Here is a 14544-nt window from a genome sequence, read left to right as displayed (position 1 = left end):
GAAGTACAGTTCATTCATTCGCTCGTTAAACTCAGCCTTCCCGGTGCCTGTGATTCAGCAGTGAACAAGACAACATGCTTCCTGCCTTAAATGAGCTTGTCGCCTCCTGATATATTATCTTCATTTTACCCAGGAAGAAACAAGGTCAAGAAGATTAGCCTTTTCCTGTTAACACTGGAGGATACATGAGGTGCTTTATTTCAATTCTGCCATTTGACTTACACCATGGGGAGGGAAAGCTGCCTTGCAAATCCTGGAGCTCACAAACCTGTTAATCCTGAATTTTTTTTAACACTGTCCCTTACTTGATACTTGATCTGAGAAAGGATGATGTAAACCTAAAAATGTTCTAAGAGAGCTTGTGGTTTATACAAGGTAACTAACCAGCCACTGTTTACTATCCTAACAGGAATCTGTAGGCATATTTCTTTTCTTTCTCTTTTTTCCTTTTTATGGGCAGCTTTTAAAAACCAAATCAAAACAACCAAACCAAATCACTGATAATTCAACAGCAGGTTCTAAATCACCCCCAAGACAGCAGCTAAACTCGGTTTAGACTTACAATGCGGTTTCTGGTGGTTGGATTGGAGAATGTATCTCTATCTTGAATATAAAAGTCATTCACTGAGCTCTTCTCAAATAGGGCAAAGAAAAGCTCTTGTTCCGGTTGTTGATACTTTCATCCACTTGGAGGACTTTCATAAAACATCTGAAGTTATCAAAGGCTGAGGACCGGGTTTTCAGATCATTGGGCTTCAGAGGCAATATTATGTGCAGTATCTCAGTGTATGTACAGAACACCTCCCACAGGGGGTGTACTTTTGCAAATACAAGCTTGTCATCCAAAACCTATATTGGGAGAATGAAAACACAAACCGGGAAAGTATTTTCACATTTTTAGTACACAGATTTTTCTTACGTTGCTGGTAGTTAAAGCACTTGTGTAAACACACACATATGTCACACTGGTAAAAGTGAAGATATAATAAAAATAGATTTGCAATCCATCATACATTTTTGCCTTAAAGATAATTTCTTTGTTGAAATTACTGAAAAGTTATTTAAAATCCTTACAGTTCCTTCATAAAATAACCAATGTTTTAGATGAAGAAAAGCAAACTTGTTAATTTTTAGTCCAAATTAGTAACTAAAAATAGAAACACCAAAATATTCTTTGCAGTGGTATTGTAATGACAATTTTTTAAATTTCTGAAACCTAGGACTATTTACATATCTGTTCAATAAAATGTTAAACAGCCATTAAAAGGGACTTAAAAGATTTATATTTATTGATATGGAATATATAATAAAAGGAGAAAGCAAAAAAATGTGAAATAATAATTTTCCTTTTTGGAAGGGAAAAATATCTTCATTTGAACAAAAAAAGTTTAGAAGGATTTTATGATTCTTTATGTATAATTAAGGTACAGATGATTTTTAATTCCACTGTTCTTTCATTTTCAATTTTGGGGGGTAACTTTTTATAATAAAAAAATCTTTAAAAAGGTTCTTGCATAAATACATTAATAGATATATTTATGACTATATTCTCTGGCTATTAAAAAAGATCTCCTAACTGTAGATCTGAAACATACATTCCATAATGCAGATTCTGACTGACTCGCCTCCCAGCCCACAGCGAAGGCTAGTGTGACATGTTTCAAATACCATTCCAAGGAACATGCAGGCTCCCAGCCAATGGCTGCAAGGGGACTGACACTGATCTGGTTGCTCCCAGCTGCAGACCATCACAGATGAGGTTAGATCCACAGGCTCATGTTTTCTCTGTCAAAAGAAATCAGAAAATGTTAGGCTTTTACTTTCACCAGGGAACAAGTTGTTTTTTTATGCAAAAAAATAACAACAAACAAATTTGAACCTGATGAAAAGACATTTACTCAAAACAGCACAGTAGCAATGAAGGTGCTCTGGCAGACAGGGACTTGTTGGATTCCTGTGAGTTCTGGACTCCTCACATGGAATTCCCTTGGCACTCCAGAAGGCCTGTGTTTGTCCTCATGGGTTTGTGGCCATAAGTGGCACACAAAAGTCTCTGGCTTTGTCACAATTTCAAAGCCTTTTTGGCTTATGAAAGGTTTTGTCCTCAAATGGAGTTTTCTTGAGTCCAGTCACTGATGTCATTTACCAGAGTTACAGTCCAGATCTGATATTCTAGACTCTTAAAATCTTGCAGACATTCAAATGGTTCAGGTTTGGATGTGTATTCACCTCTGCAGGCCTGGACCAAGTCCGATAAAGACACCCGGACAAGTTCAGCAAAATAAAAAGAAATTTTCCTCTCTGCAAGACTGAAATGTCTGTGAAGCTATAAAAACATCTGCACCTACAAAAATATGGAACCTACTCATCAATAACATATCTATCCATAATGCATGGACATTCAAATTAAATACTGTATTTACTCCTATTAAATTCTATCTGGTTTTTGCCAAACTGTGTCCTAAACTGAAAGGAAAGTAGTAAATGTAGAGAATTTTTTACCTTTTAAGGAAAAAGGAACCCTCCTACTCGGTTGGTGGGAATGTAAATTGGTGCAGCCTCTATGGAGGACAGAAGAGAGGTTCCATAAAAAAATGAAAATAGACTTCCGTGTGATCCAGCAATCCCATTCATGGGTATATGTTTGGAGAAAAATTTAATTCAAAAGGACACATGCACCCCAATGTTCACAGCAGCACTATTTAAAATAGCCAAGACACTGAAACAACCCAAATGTTCACTCACAGATGACTGGATAAAGAAGTTGTGGTATATTATATATATATATATATATGTATATATACATGTATACATATATATACACACACATATATACCATGAACACACACACAAATGGAATACTGTTCAGCCATTAAAAAATAAAATAATGCCATTTTCAATAACATGGATGGACCTACAGGGTATTATGCTAAGTGAAATAAGTCAGAGAAAGATAAACAAATATTCTATGTATTAACTTATATGTATATCTAAAAAATAAAAAAAATTAATGAGTATAATAAAACAGAAATAGACTCACAGGTACACAGAACAGACTGGTGGTTACCAATGGGGAGAAGGAGAAGAGGGGAGGCAGGAAGGGGTTAGGGGATTGAGAGGTAAAAAGTACTACGCATAAAATGGATAGGTTAAAGGGCTGTATCATACAGCACAGGGAAATATAGCCATTATTTTATGGTGACTTTAAATGGAATATATTCTATGAAAATGTTGAGCCTCTATTTTGTACACCTGAAACTAAAATGATGTAAATCAACTACTCAATTACAAAATTTTTAATCAAAGTTTTCTTTTCATATTATTTGCAATAAGTTAGAAGCCAGCACTGTCAATAGAAACATAGTGCAAGTCACAATTTTCCAGTAATTCCATTTAGAAAATAAAAAGGAACAAGTGAAATTAATTCCAGTAATAATTACATTTATCCCAAAATATACAATACACTATCATTTCAAAAGTGTGATTGACACTTTTAAAACTTATTAATAATATTTTACATTATTTTTGTTGTACGAAGTCTTGAAAATCTATTATGTATTTTCCACTTATAGAACATCTCAATTCACAATAGCCACATGTGGCTCGTGGCTACCATACTAGACAGACCAGATTACACCATTCACACTTCTGATAAATTAGCTGCTCTTTCTTATTTAAAAAACTTGCAGAAAAGGATTTAGATATGCCCTCTATCAAACAAAGCAACCTTGACGGGTGGGGATTATCTTCATTATAAAGTGAAAATTAAGGTAAGAGAGCCATGCTTACATGTATGTTAATGTAACAATACCTTCTTAATTCATTCAGGACTTTACAATCTTTCTTCATATGCCAAGGATTCACTGTCACTGCGCAATGTTTTTCACTATTATCATCTTCGTGATTGAGAGGCTTCTGATGACCCTGCTTTGTGCATCTGTACATAAAGTAACAAAACAGAGAAAAAGACCTTATTTAAGGTAATTTAGGGGGGAGGGTATAGCTCAAGTGGACGATCATGTTCTTAGCATGCCCAAGGGCCTGGGTTCAATCCCCAGTACTTCTTCTAAATATAAAATAAATAAATAAAAACCTAATTACCACCCCCAGCAAAAAATTAATTTATTACTTTAATTAAAAGTTAAAAAAAGATAATTTAGTGCAGGCTTATCAGGCTACAAGAGCTACAATGAATGCCCCCACCCATTAATTTAGAAGAAGTCTCACAGTATTTCTCAACATAAAGGCTAAAATATAATTGAGAACACTTCCTGATGGTCAGCATCATTTTAACAAAAATGTAGATAATTACGTCCCTGTTGTCAAATTTCTGTCAGAGTTGGGCATGGAACATTTAGTTAGTAAAAGTGATTTTGCAGCTCTCTTTGAAAGAAATGCTGAGAAATGATCTTTTCTGTTGGAAATTAGCCTGCTTTTAAATTCTTCAGTAGGCATAAGTGTTTACAAACCAGGCAGGAACTGGATTATATTTTACATATACTTTAGAAACTGATTTGAATTTTGCCCTCTACCTGCAAGGCTATTTCTTAGGTAATAACATAAGCCCATTTCTTAGGTAATAACATAAGCAGGCCACTATACTAAATTTTGTTTCCCTGTTTGCTTAATCCTCACAACAACTCTGTAAGCTGCTATTATTACCCCCATATAACAGATAAAGAGCTTGAGGCAGAAAATTTGGGTAACTTGGTAAATGGTGGAGCTGGGTAAGACTGCAGCCAGTTTGACACTCAAGTCCATTCTTCTCACCAATGTCGGATACTGCTACCTACATTCAGCAATGACCGCTAATTTCATATTTAAGTGTGTCATTTCAAAAAGTGCAAAGCTATATTAGTACTGCTGTGTAAATTATCCGTTTGAGATGTGATTACCAAAAAAAAAAATAAGAAATAAAATCAGGGTGCCACTGAGGGGAGGGCAAACTGCATATGGACGGACACAAGGGGACTTTATGAGGACAAAGTTGCACAAATCTAGAAATAGATAAAATGGCTGACTTGCACAATTATAATGTGTGAATTTCATGGCCTGTAAATTACACCTTAATACAGCTATTAAATTAAGAAACTGGGATACCAAATTAAGACTAAAACACATATATATATATCACACAAAGAACAACAGGCAAATATCATTATTTACTGCACCATTTTCCTTTATGCAGCTTCTGATCCTCACCCGTTCCTGAAAGGATGATTCATTTTTAAAATAGTCTTTAAATTTATTCAGCAAATAATTTTTGACTGCCTACTATGTACCCAGGACTAGTCTAGGCACTTGGAATAGATCAATAAGCAAAACAAAATTCCTGTCCTCACGGAGCTTTGTTGGAGTCTAGCTGGATTGGGGGGTGGAGATGACAATTCACTCAACAGAGCAGCAGAGGAGGTGGCATGATAGGAAAGAGGAACCATGGAAAAATCAAAAAAGGGCAAGGTAAAGAGAGTTGAGGGTATGGGATGAGGGTGATGTTGTATTAAATACCAGAGCAGGCCACACTGAGGACTGAGGTTAGAACTAAGACTTGGAGGTGAGAAGTCCCAGGTGGGCGGAATAACCATCACCAAGGGCAGCGCGCACCTCGCATGTTCCAGAATGGGGGCACGGCTGGAGCTGCGGAGAAAGGTCAGTGCAGGTCCTGTATGGCCTTGGAGGACGTTGTAAGGACTGTGGCTTTTACCCAGAGTGAAATGGGGAGGCACTGCAAAAGGACGACACAATCTAACTTAGGTTTTCGAGGCTCACTTGACTGCCCGGTGAGAATAGTCGAAACGGGTCAGAGATGAAAGGTGGGAAGCCTCTGAAAAGGGCTGTGCAGGAGGAGAGGACAGTGGCTCAGGGCAGGGAGGCAGCATTGGAGGCAGGAGCCATGGTGAGAAGTGGCTGGGTTCTGGATATGATTTAAAGGCAGTGTTAAACCAGATCTATTGACAGAATTCATGTGGTATGTCAGTGAAAGTCAGAATAACTCCAAGATTTTTAACCCAAGCAGCTGGATGGATTAAGTTTCCACTAACTGAATGGGGGAGGTTGCAGGAAGAACCAGTTTTGGGGGTAGGAGAACAAAGAGCTCAGTTTTTACACATGTTGCTTTTAAGATATCAGAGTTTCAATTGAAGATGTCAAATCAGTAGAAGATTGTAAGAGTCCAGAGTTGGAGAGAAAAATTCTAGCAGGAGACAGAAATGTGGGAATCATGGGTCACACAGGTGGCACAGGAAGACATGAAACCCAGGTAGTCAAACATTAAGATAACCTGGCATTAACCATAGAAGTTGTCCTTGAGGGCCTGCCTACTAGGTGTGGATATCAGTCCTATTTCCTGACCACTCGAGTTTTAAAAAGCAACTTACAAATGAATTCGTGCAAGACACTGCCTCCAGTGGGTGGGTCCAGAGCTGGAGTGGGAGAATTGGATGGTGCACGCTACTCCCTACGGTAGAATGTGTGTGTGTGTACACATGTGTGTGTGCGCAGGGGGATGAGATACACCTGGCTTAAGAAAAAGAGCAAGTAAGTCTAGAAGCTGAAAGATGAAAGAACATCCAGATATGGTAGAGGGAACAGGGGAAACACTGTGTACTGTAAGACATATCCCCATAATGCCATTTCCCACCATCCTTTCATCAGGAACACAGTTGGAAAGGGGGGAATTATGTAGATACATGTGATGTACACAAACTTTTGACTATGTAACACTGAATATCTACATATGTAGCAAGTTAATGATATTTATATCTGCTTCAAATTTAAAAACAAGTTCACAACAGAGGGAAAATAAAATACTGAGGACTGGTAGAAGTATCATAGAAGGCCTTTAAATGCTCAGAATGGAAGCAAAAGCAGCTTCACCTCACAAAGAATGTCAATAAGAGTCAAGAATGTTTATATTTGCTTAAGAAATTGAGAGTTACAACTTCCTGCTTTAAAGAATTAACATAAGACAGATACCACACTATAAGCAACGTCTATACTGGAGCTTTCTTAAAGCTATTTTAGCTCCTGCTTGTTCTGATGTACTCCAGAAACTCTGCAAAGAAAACCTTCTATTCAAAGGCTAAAGGAATAAAAAAAGAAATAACACTGCATTCTTTTCAGTGTTCTCTGTACTGAAAGTCAATTGCAAATGCAGCACCCTGCCACAGGTCTACATTTTTAACTATAAAGACCTTTGCGCAATTTTTCAATTGCTATGTGACTTTGGGTCAGTCTCTCACTAAGAAGCAGAATGGAGTACCAGAAAATGACACATCAGGTCTAAAACTACAGATGTGGGAGATGAACCTACACCAGGAAACAGCTAAGTGGGAGGGTAAGGTTTACCTTTGAAGTTACCGTAAGTGCAGTTACACCTGCTCCCTGCTTCCCCTGTGAAGTGAAGAGCTAGTCTTTTCCAGAAAAGCTCTCATTCTGAGAACTGTCTTCTTTAAAATATTCGGAGATTCTCTTTTAAGGTTCTTGCACTTTTAAGCCTTTCCCCAACTCTACATCCTATAACAAGTGTAAAAATTATCCTATAGCCTATTGTTACAGAACATGCTCTACAAAAGCTGAGGTTTCCCAGGGTTTGGATCCCAGAACTCTGCTACCAGATAATCCTAAAGCTTTCCTTCCATAACAGACTCTTCCGCCAATTCCCAGCTGTGGGCAAATTCGGCTTCTCAGATCAGGTAACTTTCTAACTCTGCCTACGATCACCCTGCTGCCAGTAAAGGAACTCTCAGACAGAAAGCACACAATGCCCCTAGTGAGGGTTGCCTCCTTCAATCAATCAAGATGCCATCATCAAGCAAATACTTAAACCTACTGCAAAACCTCTGAAGACATCTTACAAACAATATAGTTTGTATAGATGCATACTATTTGCTCTGGAATAGTGATTTCCATTGGAAGGAACAAAGGACCACATGACCCAAGCAATTTTTTAAAACTGCACATAACCATACCTGTTCACGTGAGGATTCAGGCAAGCCCGTCTTACAGGCCTAGGTGTAACAGAATGACAGCACCTCTAGGAGTAGGTTGAAAAGCAGCGAGGTAGACTTCTAGTGAAAGGGGGTGATGTAATAGGCCCCATCGCCCACTTACCTACCACCACAGGACAGTCATCTCAGATCGAGAACAAACACTTTGGGAAACAGAGGTTGTTTATATTTTTATGGTATTCTGGTGGAAATAATGCCCTGAGTCATGTGAAGTTGTGGCTGCAAAATTGAACAGGGGACTGGACATTTTCACATTCAGGAAAAAATAGCCCCTGGATAGCCACCATATCTGCTCTCCCCTTTGCCTGTTCACCCCAAAAGCTGCAGGACTCTCCTGCTTGCAATGACACCCACCACTTCTCACAAATTCTTGCAAAGTTCACATCAGCAGCTGGTGGTGTCAAAGTCACCATTTGTACTGCTATGAAGTCCCTCCATTACTTTGTATCCCTTCTATTTTCTCTGTTGTCTTCCTAGCTACACTTGCATCCACAAGATGGTTACCGCACTAACATTGCCTCTGTAATCAGTCCAGGATATAGGAAGTAGAGATTCAACTGTAACCAGTCCCAGAATACTTGTCATGCCACTCTAGTGTCCCAAAAAATACTCTGGCATCCCTCATCTCACTCAAAGAACCACTGCATTACTTAGAGGTTGTAAAATTAGAGGGCTTTCTCTACTGGGAAACACTGTGGCTTGTGGTAGAGTTGTGATTTCAGTTTTTGCAACTACTTACAGGCAAAAAGACATGGCCCGCAAATTTTCTTCAAGCGTTTGGTATTTAAACTTTCATTAGATACAGAGCCGGTGGACTAACCGTAATCTATGAACATATGGTCATATTATCAAATAATGTTCATGTCTACCTTACAGACATGTAAGGACTTGGATTACAGTGTACTGCAGCCTCTAGGCCTTTAGAATTGGATGTGAAGCATCCTGTGAGATAAAAAACCTCCTATCCAGTCACAGAACACCTTACAGACAACATGACACTAATGTCACTGAATACATTAGTATAGTCCATGTATGGTTAAGTTACATCTCCAATTTCTCAGAGCTGGAAAGGAGATGTCTAGAAAAGCTGGAAAAGCCCAATTACCAAAACAGCTCAAAAGTTAAAGCAGACTCCTGCACCTCCCAGAACAGAGGGCGGAGGGGGCATTGCCCACAACTCTGTCCTCCCCCAGGACGTGGCATGTGGGGAAGCAGGCAGGAATGGGTGGCTGGGACTCAGAGGTGGAGAGGTGATGAAAGCAAGAGTGGAACTGCTCTGGTCCTAGAACAACAGAGCTGTAAAAAGCTCGGCTTCAGTTCAACCAACTCCCTCTCCCACTTTCCCTCCCACCTACGTGACAAACAGAGCACAGCCAGGCACTTTCTGCCCATGACGGTGACTACTAGCAGGAAAGGGACCAGGATAAAAGCATGTCCTATAAAAGATCAGTCTGATTTTAAGGCTATGTTATAAACAATGAACAGCACTGTCAGAGTGGGACACTTGTGAGGCGCTCAAGTAGGGAGGAGGAGGTTGAGGATCCATTTCCAGCACTTCCATGTCTTTTATCACTCCTATTTCTGACCTTTACTTTGCCACTTTTTGTAGCACTGCCATCACTGGCAGGTAAAGGGGCAGCAATGTGACTTGGCCGTTTGGCTGATGGGGCTACATTTCCCAGCAGTGGAATGAAAAGGCACTGGAAGAGGATCAGCTGGAAGATGTGAACTGCGGTCCTGGCCTGTGCCAAACACTAACCAGGTGACCCTGGGTTAGGCTCTTAGTCTCTCTGGGCTTCTGACTGTTTACTTATAAAAGAAGGTTTTGTCATTGCACAAATATATCCAATATGAAATGTAACGTGAAAGTCAAACATAATGACATCTCACCTGCTTGCCTCAGGGAACTGTACAAGCACTGAACACTATGTGAATGTAAACACAGTCTTAAGAAAACTATTGAGGTAAAGCACTAAACTGAACATGGAGATAAAGTTTTTTGGATTTTCTTGGCTTTCTTTTTTAATTGCAACACTGAATTAATAGTTATTAGCTATAATCCACACCACCACCACTGCGAATAAATAAAGAAGGTAAGCACTGCCTGGATGCCTGTTATTGCCCGATGCTAAGCAGGGTGAGGGGTATAAAGGAGGCTGAACAAGTGAGTCTTCTCCAGTTACCAGCTAAGTGAGGAGACACATTGGAAACCACCCAGGAATGGTACCAAGTCAGTACTCAAATCCAAGATTACAGACTACTGATCATAAACAGTACAGGAATACAAAGAGGAGCTAGAAGTATTTGGAATAAATAGGGAAGACTCTATGAAGGGGATGGGGCTCCAACTAGTTCTCAGGGCAATTCTAAGCTGTTTTAACTGAGGACTGGATAGGAAAAGGCTGGTGACTCCTGGTTTTTAATAAGGCACAGGTTACCCTAGGAGGCTAAGTTACATAATGATTGGAACAAATAAGGTAAGTCCAAAATGATGAAGGGTCGAGACTCCCTGGCTGAGATCTGGTTGTGTTAAGTCTTTGACTTGACTGTAGATGTGGGAGCACCAAAACTCTAGGTTGACTGAAAGGGGGGGAGAGAATATCCAAGAATTCAGCAGAAGGAAAAATTCATGTATCAGGGATGAAAGCTCTTCATCAGAGTATCAGCAATCAGAATAGACACTTGAAACCAAAAACATACAGTTCAAGAAGCTGACAAAATGTGGAGGGTGGTGAGAGAAAGATAAATCAAAGACCACTCCAAGCCTCTATGTATTCAAGACTGGAAGAATGATTATCCCACTGAATAAGTGGAGACGCTGCAAGAAAAAAGATTATGAAATCAGCTTTAGACATGTTGAATCTGATGTATGAGCTAAGAGTAGATTTTCTCTAAGAAGCTCAAAATTCAAAACTGAAGCACAGATTTTGAGTACAGGCTTAAGATGCAGATGGACAAGACATGATAAATCTCCTAAAATAAAACATAGGCAAAACATTATCTGACATAAATCTTAGCTACATTCTCCTAGGGTAATCTACCCAAGCAATGGAAATAAGAGAAAAAAATAAACAAAAGGGACGTAATTAAACTCATAAATTTCTTCACAGCAAAGACAACCATAAGTAAAACAAAAGGAAACAACAACCTACGAATGGGAGAAAATATTTGCAAATGATACGACTAACAGAGGCTTAATTTTCAGAATATATAAACAGCTCATACAACTTAACAAAAAAACAAACAGCTCAATCTTAAAATAGGCATAAGACCTAAACAAGCATTTCTTCAATGAAGACACAAATGGCCAATAGGCACATGAAAGAATGCTCGATATCACTAATAAACTGAGAAATTCAAATCAAAACTATAATGAAGTATCAGCTCCCATCAGTCAGAATGGCCATCGCTCAGAAGTTCATGAATGATAAATGCTAGAGAGGCTGTAGAGTGAAGGGTACCCTCTTACACTGCTGGTGGGAATCTAGTTTGGTGTAGTCATTATGGAAAGCATGGAAATCCCTGAAAAAACTAAAAGTAGACTTACCCTATGACCCAGCAATCCCACATCTGGATATATAACTGGAAAGAACTCCAATGTGAAAAGATACCTGCACACCAGTATTCACAGCACCACTGTATACAAGAGCCGAGACATGGAGGAAAGCTAAATGTAGTAACAGATGACTGGATAAAGAAGTTGTGGCATATTTATACACTGGAATACTACTCTACCATGAATAGGACAAAATAAAAACATTTGCAGCAACATGGATGGAGCTAGAGATCGTCATTCTAAGTGAAAGCAGCCAGAAACAGAAAAATACCAAATGATACCACTCATATGTGCAATGTAAAAAAAGAGAGAAAAAGACACTGTGAACTCATCTACAGAACAGAAACAGACTTGCAGACTTAGTAAACAATCAAGGTTACCAGGGAAAGGGGATAGGAAGGGATAAATTTGGGAGTTCGAGATTTACAAATGTCAGCCACTATATATAAAAAGAGATTTTAAGTTAAGTTTCTTCTATATAGCACAGAAACCTATGTTCATTATCTCGCAATAACCTATAATGAAAAAGCCGATACAGCCACCAACTGAGGAAGCAAGAGAAGAAAGGATAGTTAGTTATGCTGGGCTAGAGCCCACTTCTAAAATCCTTGTCAGCCACTGAGACTGCCCCGAGTACACTGAGCTTTCCTCCCAGGGACAGGCTGCCATGACATGCGTCCTGCAAACCTGGGGCAGCAGAGGCCGTCCCCAGGTCTGGCCCTGGGGGAGATGGGAGCAAGTCCACCTGCTCCCCTTGGGGCAGCACCCCCCCTGCAGCCCCCGCCACCTGACTGCACCACGCCTGCCTCTCAGGAAACCACTGACTTGAAAACAAGTGATCCACGTACCTGGGGCAGCGGCAGGGAGATGGGCAGCGACCTGGCAAGCTGGTAGACTTGCCCCCATCTCCCCCACGGCCTGTCAAGGGCTCGGCCTCTGCTGCTCCAGGCACGGTCCGCAGGTCAGCCTGCTGTCGGGAGGAGGGCACGGTGTGATCGAAGGCAGTGGCGGGTTATGGGTTCTGAGCATGGGAGCCCTTGGATTTGCTTCAAACTCCCCAGCGCATGGCCTGAGCTTGGCCTCTGCTGCCTCAGGTTCGTGGAACTCAGGTTACAGGTCAGCCTGCTCCTGGAAGGCGGGTGCTGTGCTGTCAGGGAAAGGCGGCAGCTGCGATGGCGGGATTGGGGCTGCCCTGTGAGAGCGCGGGGGTTGCAACAATTTCCCGCTGCTGCTGCAGCCATCCCAGCACACTGATCGCACCGAGCCCATCTCCCAGGAGCAGACTGACCTGTAACCTGAGTCCCACTAACCTGGGTCTTTAGAGGCCGCCCCCAAGGTCAGGTCGCGGGTAAGATGGGAGCAAATCCAGGGGCTCTCATGGGGCAGTCCCCATTCCATCCGAGGCCCCGCGACCGCACCGCACCCGCCTGCCAGGAGCAGGCCATCGTCTGAGGGCCAGTCGGAGATGCTCTGGAACCGCCCACGCGCCCTCCCAACTCCCGGGGCTGTACCTGCTCTCCTAAACCTGGGTAGAAGCGGCGGCAAAAACGCGGTGTTCAGGAACTACTAATACCGGGGTTACCACGAACCACAGCGGCGGCTGGGACCCGCCTCAGGGTCCCAACGGGACGCGCGGCCGGGACCTCACCTCCGCACCCCTCCCTGGGCGCATCCTCAGCCGCACAGCCCAGGCGTCACCCGCCGGGTCCCCGAGCAGCGCGCCCCCACCAGCGCCCACTTAACTGTCCGGCAGCGGCAGCCGAGCCGCGGGCAAGCGGCGGCCCAGACCCCAGGCCGTGTTCCTCTTCCAGCAGCTGGTCCAGGAGCAACCGGCTGCCGCCAGCTTCCACGTGTTCTGGGTGGGTTCCGGAGTCCGCGCGTCTGTCCGTCTGCGCGTGCGCGCCCCTCCTCCTCCCGCCCGCAGCGCAAACTGCTCGGGTGGGTCTCCTGCTTTACCGGCCCTGGCCGCTGGGGCCGGGAGGAGCCAGGTGGGGCCCCTCCTGCTTGTCCCGCCGGGTCTCCAACCCCAGAGCCTTCACCCAGCCACCGACTGGGTCCTGGCATTGAACTAGAACCACGACTGCCCTAGGCCAGTCCTCACCCACCCAGCCCCACTTCCCCTGCTCAACTTCCCCTCCCTGTTACTACCCTCCCACCACTGGCCAGGCCTAGTCTCCCACCAGACCTTGAAGACACGGCTCCTTCTCCTCACACCATGTCCCTGTCCTGACACTCCATCCTGCTAGGTCCTAACCTATGGCCCCTACACCCACAAGCTTACCCCTCATGCCTCAGCACAGGACACCCAACATCCTGAAATTATCCCCCTCACCTCTCAGCAGGTCATTTCCACTCTGATCGGGCCCCACACCTCTCAACCTGTACCCCCACACCATGGTATCCCCTTCAATCTGAGTGCATCCCTACTCTGAGCTCACTCACTCACCCCTCACCCTGTGGTTGGGGTGGGGAAATCCGTGCTCCAGTAATGATGACTACTGCCACCAGTGGGGGATCGAGCCTAGTGTGCACCTTCATAGTTAATGTCTGAGGCTACAGGGTGAGGCAGGCTGGGCTGAAGGTGGTTCCAATTCCCGCCTTGGCACCTTGATCCCAGCAGCCTGTGCCTCAACTGACCCGATGGGTCAGGTTGATCCCAGGCTGCCAGCCACTGGCCTTGGGCTTTGGGTGGTTGATGGTACTGATGGTGATCTGGACCCCTAGGGCGGAGGCACTGGGCACGAGGACCTTTGGTGTGGGGGAGTTCAGAGTTTGCACTTGATCCCAGGGTTAGACAGCAGATGGTGGGCTGTGTGCATGGGGCTGTGTGCATGGCATGGATTCAGCACAGGTGGGTGCAGGGACCTTCATTCACACCACGCCAGAGGGAAGAGGTAAGGGAGCTTTTAAAGTGTCAAAGTGAGGAATCCAAAGCTTTAGAGCAAAGTAGGAAGGTGCACTGGCCAGGCCACCATGGAT

At 42.9% G+C, this 14544-nt stretch overlaps 2 long non-coding RNA genes across 2 annotated transcripts in view; both read right to left on the bottom strand.

Moving 5' to 3' along the window:
- Window positions 1–834, bottom strand: part of LOC140692893 (uncharacterized) — a 49025-nt gene extending 48191 nt beyond the window's left edge. Inside the window, exon 1 of the long non-coding RNA XR_012068499.1 lies at window positions 563–834. This is a non-coding gene — a long non-coding RNA (uncharacterized lncRNA). The remainder of the gene's footprint in view (window positions 1–562) is intronic.
- Window positions 835–1643: 809 nt separating this feature from the next.
- On the bottom strand, window positions 1644–12583 carry LOC140692894 (uncharacterized). Its single transcript, XR_012068500.1, has 4 exons — window positions 12414–12583; window positions 3812–3937; window positions 2503–2561; window positions 1644–1785 (listed from the first exon to the last, which is right to left on the bottom strand). It is a non-coding gene; the product is annotated as an uncharacterized lncRNA (long non-coding RNA).
- Between the last annotated feature and the right edge of the window lie 1961 nt (window positions 12584–14544).

Source organism: Vicugna pacos, unplaced genomic scaffold, assembly GCF_048564905.1.
Source record: "Vicugna pacos unplaced genomic scaffold, VicPac4 scaffold_18, whole genome shotgun sequence".
NCBI classification, from domain to species: Eukaryota; Metazoa; Chordata; class Mammalia; order Artiodactyla; family Camelidae; genus Vicugna; species Vicugna pacos.
Note: the sequence above shows the minus strand (reverse complement) of the source record. Positions and strands in the feature narration are given on the sequence as shown.